The sequence below is a fragment of the Cavia porcellus genome, unplaced genomic scaffold (assembly GCF_034190915.1).
Source record: "Cavia porcellus strain 051 isolate PalLab524CR breed Dunkin Hartley unplaced genomic scaffold, mCavPor4.1 scaffold_3, whole genome shotgun sequence".
Classification (NCBI taxonomy): Eukaryota; Metazoa; Chordata; class Mammalia; order Rodentia; family Caviidae; genus Cavia; species Cavia porcellus.
The window spans coordinates 19,644,108-19,657,311 of record NW_026947486.1 but is presented as its reverse complement, the minus strand read 5'-3'; the positions used below and the strand labels follow the sequence as shown (position 1 = coordinate 19,657,311).

The 13,204-nt window shown below is 41.9% G+C and overlaps 1 pseudogene; it reads left to right on the top strand.

Annotated features, from left to right (window-relative positions):
• Positions 1 to 400: 400 nt before the first annotated feature.
• On the top strand, positions 401 to 1,362 carry LOC100715472 (RNA-binding protein with serine-rich domain 1-like; annotated as a pseudogene).
• Positions 1,363 to 13,204: the final 11,842 nt, after the last annotated feature.

The following is a 13,204-nucleotide window of genomic DNA, read 5'->3' as shown; positions in this document are numbered from 1 at the left end:
GTATTATTATCATTATTTTTTGTCTTTTTCTTTTTTATCAGTACCGGGGATCGAACTCACGACTGCCTGCTTGCAAGGCAGGCGCTTATGCTGCCCAGCCCAGAGAGAGGTATTATTATACAGAGAGGTATATTATAATGTATATAATACATTATAATTAATGTAGAGATATTATTATAATTAATTAATTATAGTTAATATGCTATTATTAAATTATTTTTTAAATTCTTTAATTTTTTTTGTTACCAGCTAAGGAGAGTGGAAAGAGGTGGTGGCAGTGGGATGATGTTGTTCTTTGGCAAAAACTGCAATCTACTAGGAATCGGTTCTCAGATTCAAGTTAGAAATGAGATTTCAGGTGAGGCCACTATTGCTACTTTGAAAACCTCAGAAGGGAAGAATGGATTTATCAGGAGTGAAAAAGAAGAGCTTGCTAGGATTCAAAGACAATAATGAAAAATCCAGCATTAGGGCTCCTTCTTCTACCAAATGCAAGGACCGCTCTGATGACAAGTCCATGGATCACTCTAAAGACAAAGAGGTCACCAAGGAGTCTAGTGAGAAGGACTGCAGCAGGCCTAAGACCTGGAAGAGAGGCAGTGCTTCCAGTGGAAGCAGCAGCACTGTCTCAACTTCCAGTTCTAACTGTAGCACCAATGCAGGCTCAAGCAGCAGCTCCAGTGTCTCTTTAGCATCCAGCTGCCCTGGAAGCTCCCGTATCTCTCACAGCTCTAGTTCCAGCAGCTCCTCTGGCTCCTCAAGCCCTTCTCCGTGCAGACGTGACAACAGGCGGCGCTCCCACTCCAAATCCAAACCACCTAAAAGAGGTGAAAAGGAGAGGAAAAGGTGAAGCTTTCGCCTAAACCCACCAAAGTGCACATTGGGAGGCTTACCAGGAATTATACTTTGGCTGTATTTTCCACCTATGGGAAAATTAAAATGATTCACATGCTTGTAGAAAAGATGCATCCTCATCTATCCAAACACTATGCATGTGTAGAGTTTTAGAATCTAGATGAAGGTGAGAAAGCACTAAAGCACACAGATGGAGGACAAATTGATGGTCAGGAGATCACTGCTACTGCTGTGCTGGCCCCCTAGTCTAGACCACAGCCCTGGCTATTTAGCTCTCCCAGGAGAATGCCACCACCACCTCCCATGCAGTGCAGGTCTTCTCCATATATGAGGGGACACATATCTCCTAAACTCAGGTGGACACATATCCCCCAAGACACATATCTCCTACACTCAGGTGGTCCTCTTCTCCTGGCTGCTGCTACCACTCAGTTCTTTCCGATAAGCAAGGCAAAGGTGACCACTGTAACTTATGTCCCACTCAGCTCAGATTTGTCACTTCTCTAGCCTAAGGTGGAGCAGTAGGAGAAGATCCTTCACTCAGGCATTCTTTAAAGGCAGCAGTGGACACACTTGGTCTTCAGGCTAGTTCTGGCTGCAAAAGTGCTGTTTATTCAGGCCTGTGTCTATAAAGGCACGCTGCAGTTTTCTGTCTAGCAAGTTCACCCATTCCCACCTCCTGAGAGTCTCTTTGGTGGCAGAGCCTATAGGAACAAGCAAGCCTCCAGGTGGCAGGGTGCTTCAACCCTTCCAGATGACTTAGGGACAGTGTGGCAATCTGGTCATACATTGGGGAACAATCTGCCATTCCCATTAGGCCTGGCCCTTTGATTCCTACTTGAGTCCTCTTCCAACCTTTAGGGTCAAACACCTTGAAAAAGCCCTCCTGCCCTCTGTTAGTTGCCATAAATGGTTCTTTCTATGTTCTCAAATACACCCCCGCCCCATTTGTCTCCTTTATTCTTAAATGTTAGTGATCAGTTTTTGAGAATCAGCTTCGCAAATCACCATAGCACCACCCCCTAGTTCAACTGCTATCCAGGTTACCTTGGCAACATGTACATTGCTTGTTTGGCTTTTATTGTTCAGTCAGTGCTATGAAGTTTGAGTTTTGTAACTTTTTAACATTTTAGACAAGGTTGTGTTTGTACTTTGTTGTGTAGAATAAAGGAATTGTGTTGAATAAACCTAGGATTAGAATGCAGAAATTTTTGTTTGTTTTTGGAGACATGGTTTCACTTTGTAGTTAGGCTGGCCTTGAACTTACTATGTATCCCAGGCTATCCTTGAATTGGCAGCAATCCTCCTGCCTCTCCAAATCCAATGCCTCCCCAGTTCTGTACCACCACGCTTGGCTTCAAAAATATTTTAGGGAAACTATTTTATTTGCTTTAGAGATAAATGAACACTTGTATAAAGTTCTAAAACTATCTTAAAACTATAAGAAATTAAAACAAAATGGGAAATTTTAATACTTCCAATGTAAAGAAAAAAGTATTCTCTAAAAACCTAATGCAGTGCCAGATATGGTGGTACATGCCTGTAATCCTGGCACTTGGGAGGCTGAGGCAGGAGGTTCTTTGTAAATTCGGGTGTAGTCTACGCTACAAAGTGAGCTCAAGGCCAACCTGAACTGCATAGTGAGATCCTGCCTCAAAAAGACAAAAACAGCAACAAACCCAAACCCAAAACCAAAACAACCAACTAAACAAACAAAAATACCCTAATGCAAATGGCTGAAAATTCAAGTTACGTAATTGAGCTAAATCTTTGGCAAACAAGGCTAGCTTCATATTGTTGGTTTAATAAAAACAACTATGTCTTCTGGGTAATGAACACTAAGTATAATATACCACATATTTTTATTCCACTGGGATATACTCTTCCTAAACATATGCAGATTTGCTAGTCAAATTAGTTACTATTATATCTACTAGAAAATGTTTAAGATTATGACAAACATAAATTTGAGTTTGATCAAATTGAGTCACTATTCTGACAAACTTTATTTCAACAATAATTTTATATCTGCTTAAAATAGTTTTCAAAATCTTGATAACTTACTTTCCCGGATTCATGATAAATAATAGATGTTCATCAAACAAATAAATCATTTCTAAGATAAAATACTAGAGCATTAATTACTTAGCATAAGTTTAAGTTTATATATCTTTTGCTTCTTGTTCTTATATTTATTTGCTTGTTTGTTTATTTATTTACTTATGGAGACAGGGTCTCTGTCTGTATGTAATTCAGGTTTGCTTTGAACTCACTATGTAGTCTAGGCTAACCTTGAACTGATGGCAATCCTCCTGCCTCAGCCTCCTGAATGCTGGGATTACAGGTGTACAATAGTATGTCAAGTCTCTTAATTTTATATGGCACAAAGAAGCTAAGTATATTTGGATTTGTTAATAAACATGTTTGTTTTTATTTTGTCACACTGATAAATTGTACTGTAAGGAAACATGCAGTGAGTCCTCCATATTTGTGGGCTCTGCATCTGTGGACTCAACTGAGCATTGAAAACATTAGGAAAAAATTGCATGTATACTGAACATGTATGGACTTTCATCCTTATCATTATTCTCTAAATAATACAGTAGAACTATTACATAGTATTTATACTACATGAAGTATTATAAGTAATTTAGACAGGATTTAAAGTATATGGGAGGATGCATGTAAATTCTATGCAAGTTCAACATAATTTTACATAACAGACTTATCTGCAGATTCTGGTATCCAAAGGGGTCATGGACCCAGTCCTTGTGGATACTGAGGGATAATTGTACCTATAAGAATTGTGAGGAGAGCAGAGCAAAGATAACAGCTAGCTACAGAGGCTCCCTGAGATATTCAACTTAGAATTCAACATAATACAGCATGTGGAGCCCTGAACAGAGGGAGATGAATTCTCTCATACCAAGAAGAAACTAAGGCGAGAAGAACCAACCAAATATACAGTCCCAGTGCTATTACTGGAACAGTTAAAGGGTCAGTGTTCCCGCCACAATGGGTGACTTGTCAACCATCCGAGGTCCTGCTGCATCGACTCACTGGAGGTACAGTCACACTGAGGTCAGGGGGCAGCCAGCTGAACAGAGAGCTGAGCTGGCGGGGAGCCTGCATCAACCTGTGGTGAGTGACACGAGTGGAGCCATTCCACAGAAAGAGAGGCTCTGGCCAACGACATTCTGGGACCAGGCAGGACTGGCAATTACAAGGGGCAGCAGTGACTTCAGTCAGTTGTTCCCTTCCTGAATGGGATTGGTGGAGTGAGCTTGGCCTGGGTCACGCGACATGGCTGAGACCCAACAGGTTATCTGCAATCAGTTCTCTATGGTGGCAGCACATAGTAATACAGTGCAGACCACAGCAGCTTTACTGACCCGGAGAGGAGGTGGCACAAAGTAATACAGTGCAGGCCATAGCACTTGACTGATCAGGAGGGGAGGGGCCAGTATACACTGCCCCTGTTTGCAACTCACTAGCACAGTGCAGTGGGAAGGGTCAACCTAGTCAGTGTGCTTCAGAAGAATTGTAACCAACAAAGAAAGAAACTGGGGCCTCCTGGAAGAAGCAAAAAGATGAGAAGAGGAAGCAACAAGAAAAAGTCCCCAGGTCCCAACCCTGAGAACATTGACTAGGACAGGTGAATAAAAAGGACAATGAGAATAGCAAACATGCAATATCAGACACGGCACCAGTGGACATAAAGAATATCTTCGGGACCTCATAGATGAGTTCAAAAGTGAAATATTTAGCCAAGGAAAGCAAGATATAAGAAGATTAATAAAAGAGATGCTAAGCACCCCTTAAAAGACACAGACAGAAGAAGAGAGCAGTTCAAACAAAGGAGAAAACCATTTGATGAAGAATATAAACAAAATATACAATACATGAAGCAGATTGAAAGAGATTACCAGGAAATTAAAAACTATGGAAAGATGACAAATCTGCTTGAAAGAGACTAAGGATACATTTTCCAAACTGGAGGACAGTTTTGCAAGGTGAGATGAAAGCAAAAACTTTTTTAAAATAACAAGGAAACAAGTAGTAACAATATAAAGGCTAGAAGATGACAAGAGGATCTACAAATTGAGAATAAAGAATGTAAATGAAGAAGCAGGAGTACAAAACAAAGGAATTACAAAGGCTATTCACAGAAGTAATTAAGAAAAACTTCCCAAACATAGGAAAAGGAAATGATATTCTTAAGTATGAGGCATACAGAACTCCAGCCACCTACAACCAAAGCAGAGCTACACCCAGGCATATAATAATCAAGATCCTAGAAATTCAATATAAGAACTGAATATTAAAAACTGTTAGAGACAAAAATAGATAAGCTATAAAGGGAGGCCCATCAGAAGCATGGCAGACTTCTCGACACAAAGTATCAAGTCAAGAAGAGCCTGGAATGAAATATTCCAAGCCCTAAAAGAAAATAACCTCCAACCCAGATTGATATACCCGACTAAACTGTCTCTAGAAATTAATGGAAAAACAAGATGCTTCCAAGACAAAGAGGAACTTGGGAAATTCGCAACCACCAATCCAGCTCTACAGAGAATACTGCAGGGCATTCTAGAGAGAGAGAAAAGTACTACAATTCTAGGAACAGTGGCAGAGAAGCCTCAATGAATGGAGCAGCAAACAGAATGAAGAAAATAAGCAGACAACTGATGGCAAAAAAGGACATAACAGAAATGAGGCAGTGCAGGTTGGATATAATCTCTAACACAGATGACCTTGATACACTAAATTTAAAAGAAAGAACAATACGTGGAGTAGATCAGGAGGCAAGGTCCACCAAGATGTTGTTTATAGGAAATATAATTAACATGAAAAAGAGTACATGGACTGAAAATCAAATATGAGAAAACAATGCTCTATGTGACAGAGAACCAGAGAGTAATAGGGGCAACTAGACCAGTATTTGTGGATAGGTTGGAAAGACAGGCTTTAACAAGTAAAGCAATGCAATTAGAGATCGAGTCCAGGAGAGAAAAGGTTTGGAATCACCTAGGTAAATAGCAGGTTGCCTCCCACCCCAATTTAAAACCAAGGGTCTTGGTCAGACCCAAAAATGCACACTGTACCCCGGGGAAGTGAAAGGGGAGGGAGAGTCTTTAAAAAGATGGCAAAAGATATTGTTAATAGAATATCAGGATTTAAAACCCACATTACTTGTACCACTCGGCTTATATAGATTTTATTCTGTCCCAGTTTGTCTACTTGCGTTAGATTTGAGGGCACAGACAGCTATCCCCAAAACATCAGGATATAGCAAAATAATCATCTTTAATTTCCTACTAACTTAATCTGTTTGACTTACACTCTGTATGACTTACACTGTTTTATCTTGATTGATCTTAGTTAATCTGATTTGTTTGATTGCTGTTTGGTATTGACAGATTTTATTCAAAACTGTATGATTGATGGTATGAAGTCTGAGAGTATAGGCAACTACACTGAAGATGACAAGACTCTACGATGCACATTCTGATTTGATAACTGCCTGGTTTTGAAGTTTTATACTATATACAAAGTTGTTTTTATTAATACTGTAATGTACTGATATATTCAATTATACTATGTCTGATGATATATCCAATTCTATTGAAGATAACAAGAGACAACACAGGAACTATGGTAGAACTCCTTGTACAATAGTCTTACATGTTTATTTCATTTCATGTGTTTATAGAAATATGTTCGGTTTTGCTTTGCTTTGTTTTGTTTCTCCCTCTAATATAGAAAGGATAGAAATACATGCTAAGACTCATGCATGTATAGAGTCTATAAACAGTTTATGAGAACTGATCTTATGACACATGATGAAATGAACCGATACTTTGAGGAAAAAGAGACACTAAATTACCCAGTGCTGATCCTGGAGTGTTATAATGTGACACCCAGCAATAGCATTATTCTTTGTTCAGAGTGACATTATCCTGCTTGGGTTGCTTCAATCTCAACATAATTGAAGATATGGATAATGCCAGGTATGTTTAAGTGTATAGGATTGATAACTGTATTTCTAAGTTTTTGTTGGGTAGTTGAACCGCACTGGTTACAGTCTCACTGTTTGAATCCCCACTTTATATGCTTCACTTTAGTGTCCTGAATAACTATTTGTAAGAAGACAATTTGTAATCATCAACTAGTGATTTTTTACTGTTTATTGTTTTGAAAGTATGTATTATTTCTACCCATTTTCTGTTTCGTTTAGTCTTTCTTTAAATAAAAATTTTTTAAAAAGACACTATAGTCCCCAGTGCTGATCTCGAGTGTCATGATGTGAACAAAGAGCACCCAAGATGAGTCATATGAACAAGCTTCCCCCCACCCTGCAAAGAACACCAGGAACCCGAGACAAACCAAGCAAACAGGTTGTTAGGCAGAGGAGTGTCACATGACATCAATCTGCCAAATGTATAAATAAATGTGCTGTGGTCCTTGAGCAGTTCTCTCTCTCTCCCATTAGGAGAGGAGACTACACTTGACCTCAGCTTTCTGATTCTTGTCTTTATTTCTTCCACCTCCACCATCTTTCATCCCAAGAATTTTGAAAGCTGTGCTGGAGACAGCACTGCTCTGTTAATCTCCTGAGAATCAGCTGGCCTCAATGTGACACCCTTCTGTTGAACCCACTGGCCATTTTCCCTGGCTTCTCCAGCTTCCATTCCAAAGAGCTTGTTGAACTCTTCTCCCCTCCTCCTTGATCTATTTTAAGAAAGTCTTTTTTTCTGTTTGCTATGAGATGCTTGCAGACCTTATGGTCATAATGTTCTCCTATATCACTCATTCCTTTCCTTCTCTTGCAGTTATCCTTTTAAATAAATTAATGGCTCTCTCAGGTACTGTGTAACCCTCAAGGGTTAATTTTATGAGCCAGATGGACTGGGCCCAGGACACCCAGACACTTGCCAGACCTTTTTGGAGGTGTGCCTGAAAGAGTGTTTCCGCATGACAAGGGCATGTGAATGGGTAGACTGAATAAAGCAGGGGGACCTCCCAGTGTGGGTGCCCCATGAGTCAGTTGAAGGTCTGAACCTGCCTTGAGCAGAGGGTTTCCCTCTTGTGTGACCACCTGGGCTGCAACTTTGCTGTTTTCTGGCCTGGGAACTTGGCCAGGAGCTCTTCCTGGGGCCCAGGCCTGCTGTCTTTCAGATTGGAGTGGTGCCACCTGCTGTCCTGGTCTCCAGCTTGCCCCTTACACGACTTGGAAATTGGTAGCCTCTGTGACAGGTGAGCCAGTTTTCTGTGGGAACTCACACACACCCATGTGTCCATGCATGTTTCCTGTTGGCCTTTTCTCTGGAGAGCACTGCCCACGCCATAATCTCCCCTGTTCCTCCCAGGGCTCCCGCTGAAGCAGGGCCAGGCCATGGTGCTTTATTGGGACAGGAGATGGTGGTCCCTATGTTGATAGCGATTTTGATGTGGGTCTCAGTGGGGGGCCATGGTTTAGAGCGTTATCGGGACCTTGGGCTGTGCGTTTGTCTTTCTGAGTTTCTGGGAAACCAGGGCACCTCTGGCCTCTTAGCTGTTTGAACATTAGCTGCTATGGACAATCACCAGGTCCCATGCTGGCAGGCGCCCCCAAGAAGTCACTGTGTGGACTCTGCACTCAGACTGGCCAAGTCATCGTGCCCTGAGCCATCTGTGCCCTTCGAAGCCCACTCTGCCATCCCCACTGAGGCAGGCCATCAATGATGTCATCTGGCCTTTTCTGTTGACAGTGTGCCCTGGAGGTGTATGGCCTCCTGTAATGCAGGCAGCGATCCATACCAGGGTGTCCATGCCAACCAGGTAGCTGGAAACTGTGGTGAAAAGTTCTCTCTCTCTCTCTCTCTCTCTCTCTCTCTCTCTCTCTCTCTCTCTGTGTGTGTGTGTGTGTGTGTGTGTGTGTGTGTGTGTGTGATTCTCAGCTTCCAGGCTGATTGTCACAGCACTTGAGTAGGGATGCCACTGTCCCTTCCCGTGCTGTGACAGCCAAGTGTGTAACTTCTGACACTGTTAGGCAAAGCTGCCATATGTTGTCAGATACCTGCTTTCTAGCCAGGCAGCCCTTTTTTTCATTAGATTCCTTAAGACGATCCTGAGCCTCAAGGCAAGAGAGAGGATGGGTCTTTTTTCCTCTAAGTGAGAAATGGTCTCTTTTTCACCCTCCACTTTTGTCTTTTCTGAGTTTTTGATTTTGCAGGTGGTTACTGGCAAGGAGCAGGGCATTCGACTCACTACTGTCATGATGGTACTTTGTGGCTTGTTCCCCTTGCACCAGTCCTCTCCTCCAAGGGCCTTCCCTCCACCATGCTCTGAGGGATGCTGGGCTTCTGCCTCCTCTCTGGCTGGCCTCCTGGTAAGCAGCTTTGGTGGGCTAGGCCCCCACATGGCTATTATGTTATGGAGTCAATAAGACAGCCATCTCCTTAAGGGTCCCAGGAGGGTATGGAATATAATCTTTGTTTGGTTTTTATTTCTTTTTTATATTGTTTTTGTTTTGCTGTGCTGAGAGTGAAACCCAATGCCTCACACATATTAGTGCTCTGCCTAAGTTCCTTGGTATTTAGTCACTTTAAAAAATACTTTAGCCATCTCAGCCCAAATTAAGGCCTTTATTTATCTCTGGAAAAGAACCAGAAAGATGTCTTCTATCATAGTAGGTCCAAGTGGGACAACCACAGAATCATGCTAGCTGTTCACAAGACACTTGCCTTCATTGACTTTTTTTTTTGAAATCTACATTTTTATTATTAAAAAAATTAAAAGAAAGAAGGAGATTAAGGTAAAAGAGGACATAACAACACAACAGCACAGGTCAAAACAGAACAATTTAAGCGACATAATGTTTCACCACAAGATTACCCAACACAACAGTAGCTGACTTTTGAGGTCCAGTCTCAGGCCTTTGCCCTTGCCTTGTCATCAGTCTTGATTATCTGCCATACTTACCTCAGTACCCTCCAGTTAGAGGCCCAAGCATGGAGTTCCTCCCACAATAGCCCATCCTAGGGTCAGGGTAGCCCACCCTTGGTCCAGAGGTGCCCACAGGCCTTATATTGTTCAGCATCTGCCTATTGTGAACACATATGGACAGTTGATTTCCTTCGTTGGGTCTCTTGGCACTTCTGACCTCTTGCAAGTCAGCTCTCTGGAGATGGGTTCACTCAGGTACTGGTGGTGTTCCTGCTTTATCAGGTCAGAGAGACACAGGGGATTGACCACAAAAAATAGAGTGCGATCCAGGACAGAGCAGTGCCATGCCAACTTGTAGAAGTGGCATTCCAGATTCCAGATTCCAGGGACCATCTGAGGACTTCCAGGATTGTTTTGCCAATTGATTGTCCTGTTGTCCACTTGAAGATCTTTTCCTAGCAATCCTTCCTTTTTCCTCATTCCTAGTGAGGAGTCTGAATAAGTTTGGAAAAAATATGACCACAAGGTGGCAATAGAATAGGCTTTACTAGCTGGGCATGGTGGTGCACTCCTGTAGTCTTAGCACTTGGAAGGCTGAGGTAGGAGGACTGTTATGAGTTCGAGACCAGCCTAGGCTACAAAGTGAGCCCAAGGCCAGCCTGAACTACATAGCGAGATCCTGCTTCAAAAAGAAAAAAAAAAGAATAGGCTTTACTGAATGATGCTTGGACATGTTTGCATGAAGGGGACCTTGCCTTACAGCAGGAGACTAGACAGAAGTCTGGACCAAAAGCCAGCTATTCAAAAGAGAACCTCAAGGTAACTTCTGGGGGCTGGAAAAAGAGTTTATTTGTCTCAGTGGTCTCACTCAGGCAAAGTGCAGAGCTAGGTTAGAGAGCTCTGAAGGGCAGCAGCAGATTGGAGAGTTTGTGGCCTGGGCTTACCATATCTGTTGCCAAGACATGAAGCTCTGGCTTTGTGGCACATACAGTTCTGCTAGGCTCTAACTGACTGTGAATCTGCTCAATTGTGCAGCTTATAAAATAATTGGATGTATAAGTTTATTTTGCTTTTGAAGTAAGGGGTCTCTGCTCACAGTGAAGAAAATCAACTAGATAGAGGCTAACACAGAGGCCCTCTTTGGTTCATTTAATTAACACATGAAGGCAGAACCTCTCCTACTTAAAATGCTGTCATAAGCTTTTTTTTTTGTCTTTTCAAAACAGGGTTTTCAAGTTGGCCTTTAACTCACAGTGATCCTCCTGCTTCAACCTCCTGAGTGCTGGAATTACAGGTGTGTGCCATCATGCCTGACCTGGCATAAACATTTACTGGAGTTGTTATAGTCACTCACTATGGATCATCTCTGCCTCCAGCACACACAGTTTTAGTCCTGATCCCAGGAGCATAGCATCAAACATTGTGTCCTACCATGTTCCCATCTAACCGCAGGCACTCTTAAGACTTAATATGACAAGAATTTCCTAGCTATGACACCAAAATCATAAGAAAAAAAAGAAAAAAAATAGATGGATTGAACTTCATTAGAACTGAAACCTTCTGTTTATCAAAGAGTATTATTACCTGAGTGAAATGGGCCTTGTAGCACTTGGGAGGCTGAGGCAGGAGGATCACTGCAAGTTAAAGACCAGTGAGGGCTACATAACAAGTTCAAGTTCAGCTCGACCTACAAAGCAAGACCCTATCTCAACATAACAACAAACAAAAATATTATCAGCAAAGTGAAAAGTATAATCTAGTTAAGGCTAAGTAATTATATATCTAATAAGAGTTTGGTATTCAGAATATGTAAATAACTCTTACAATTTAACAACCAGGACAAAAATCCCTCTTAACAATGGGCAAAGGATTTGAATAGAGATTTCTCCAAGATCTGTGCACATGTCCAATAAGCCTTTGAAAAGAGTCTATCATTAGTTATACAATCAAAATCACAGTGAAGTAGTGCATCATAGTTCATGCCCGTAATATAATCTGCCCAGGAGATTAAGGAAGGAAAATTGCAAAATTTGAGGCCATCTCAGTCAGTTTAGCAAGGATTTGTTTGAAGAAAAACAAAAAACCCAATAAGATATCACCTCATACCTACTAGGAAACAAACAGAAAATACTAAGTGTTGAAAAGGATATGGAGCAGTCTTAGCCCTCACACTGTGATGAGAAAGTAAAAAGGTGCTGCCACCATGGAAAATGGTTTGGTGTCCTCACAAAGTTAAATGCTGGCCCTGCTGCGACATGCCGAGCTGTCAGAGATGCCACCACTTCGGCTCACTGGAGGTACAGTTATACCAAAATTGGGAGTTGGTGATCTGAATGGAGAGCTCAGTTGGCGGGGTGCCTGCATCAACCTGTGGTGAGTAACGTGAAGGGAGTGGAACCGTTCCACAGAGAGGGGGCCTCCAGCAGACAACATTCTGGGACCAGGCAGGACTGGTAAATACAAGGGGCAGCAGTGACTTCAGTCAGTTGTACCCTTCCCAAATGGGATTGATGGAGTGAGCTAGGACTGGGACACACGACCTGGCTGAGACACAATAGGATATCTGAAATCATGTCCCTACGGCGGTGGAGCACACTAACCCAGTGAAGCATCAGAAGTTTGACGGACCTGGAAGGGAAGTGGCACAAAGTAATATAGTGCAGGTCACAGCAGCTTGACTGATCCGGAGGGGAGGGGCCAGCATATGCTGTCCCGGTCTGCAACTCACTAGCATGTGGCAGTGTGAAGGGTCATCTAGCCAGCACGCTTCAGAAGAATTGTAACCAACAAAGAAAGAAACTGGGGCCTCCTGGAAGCAGCAAAAAAGGTAGGAAGAGGAAGCAACAACAAAAGTCCCCAGGCCCCAACCCTGAGAACATTGACTAGGACAGGTGAATAAAAAGGAGAATGAGAACAGCAAACATGCAATATCAGACACGGCACCAGTGGACATAAAGAGATATATTTGGGACCTCATAGAGGAGTTCAAAAGTGAAATATTTAGCCAAGTAAAGCAAGATATAAGAAGATTAATAAAAGAGATGCTAAGCACTCCTCAAGAAGACACAGACAGAAGAAGAGAGCAACTCAAAGGAGAGAATGATTTGATGAAGAATATAAACAAAATATGGAATACATGAAGCACATTCAAACAGATTACCAGGAAATTGCTTTACAGCAGGAGTCTTCTGTAAAGATAGTGAATCTGCCTGAAGGAAACTAAGGATAGATTATCCAAACTGGAGGACAAGTTTGCAATGTGGGATTATGAAAAGGAAAACATTTCAAAAATAACAGAGAACAAGAAGTAACAATACAAAGGCTAGAAGATGACAAGAGGATGTATAACTTGAGAATGAAGAAGCAGGAGTAAAAACAAAGGAACTGCAAAGGCTACTCATAGAAAAAATTAAGGAAAACC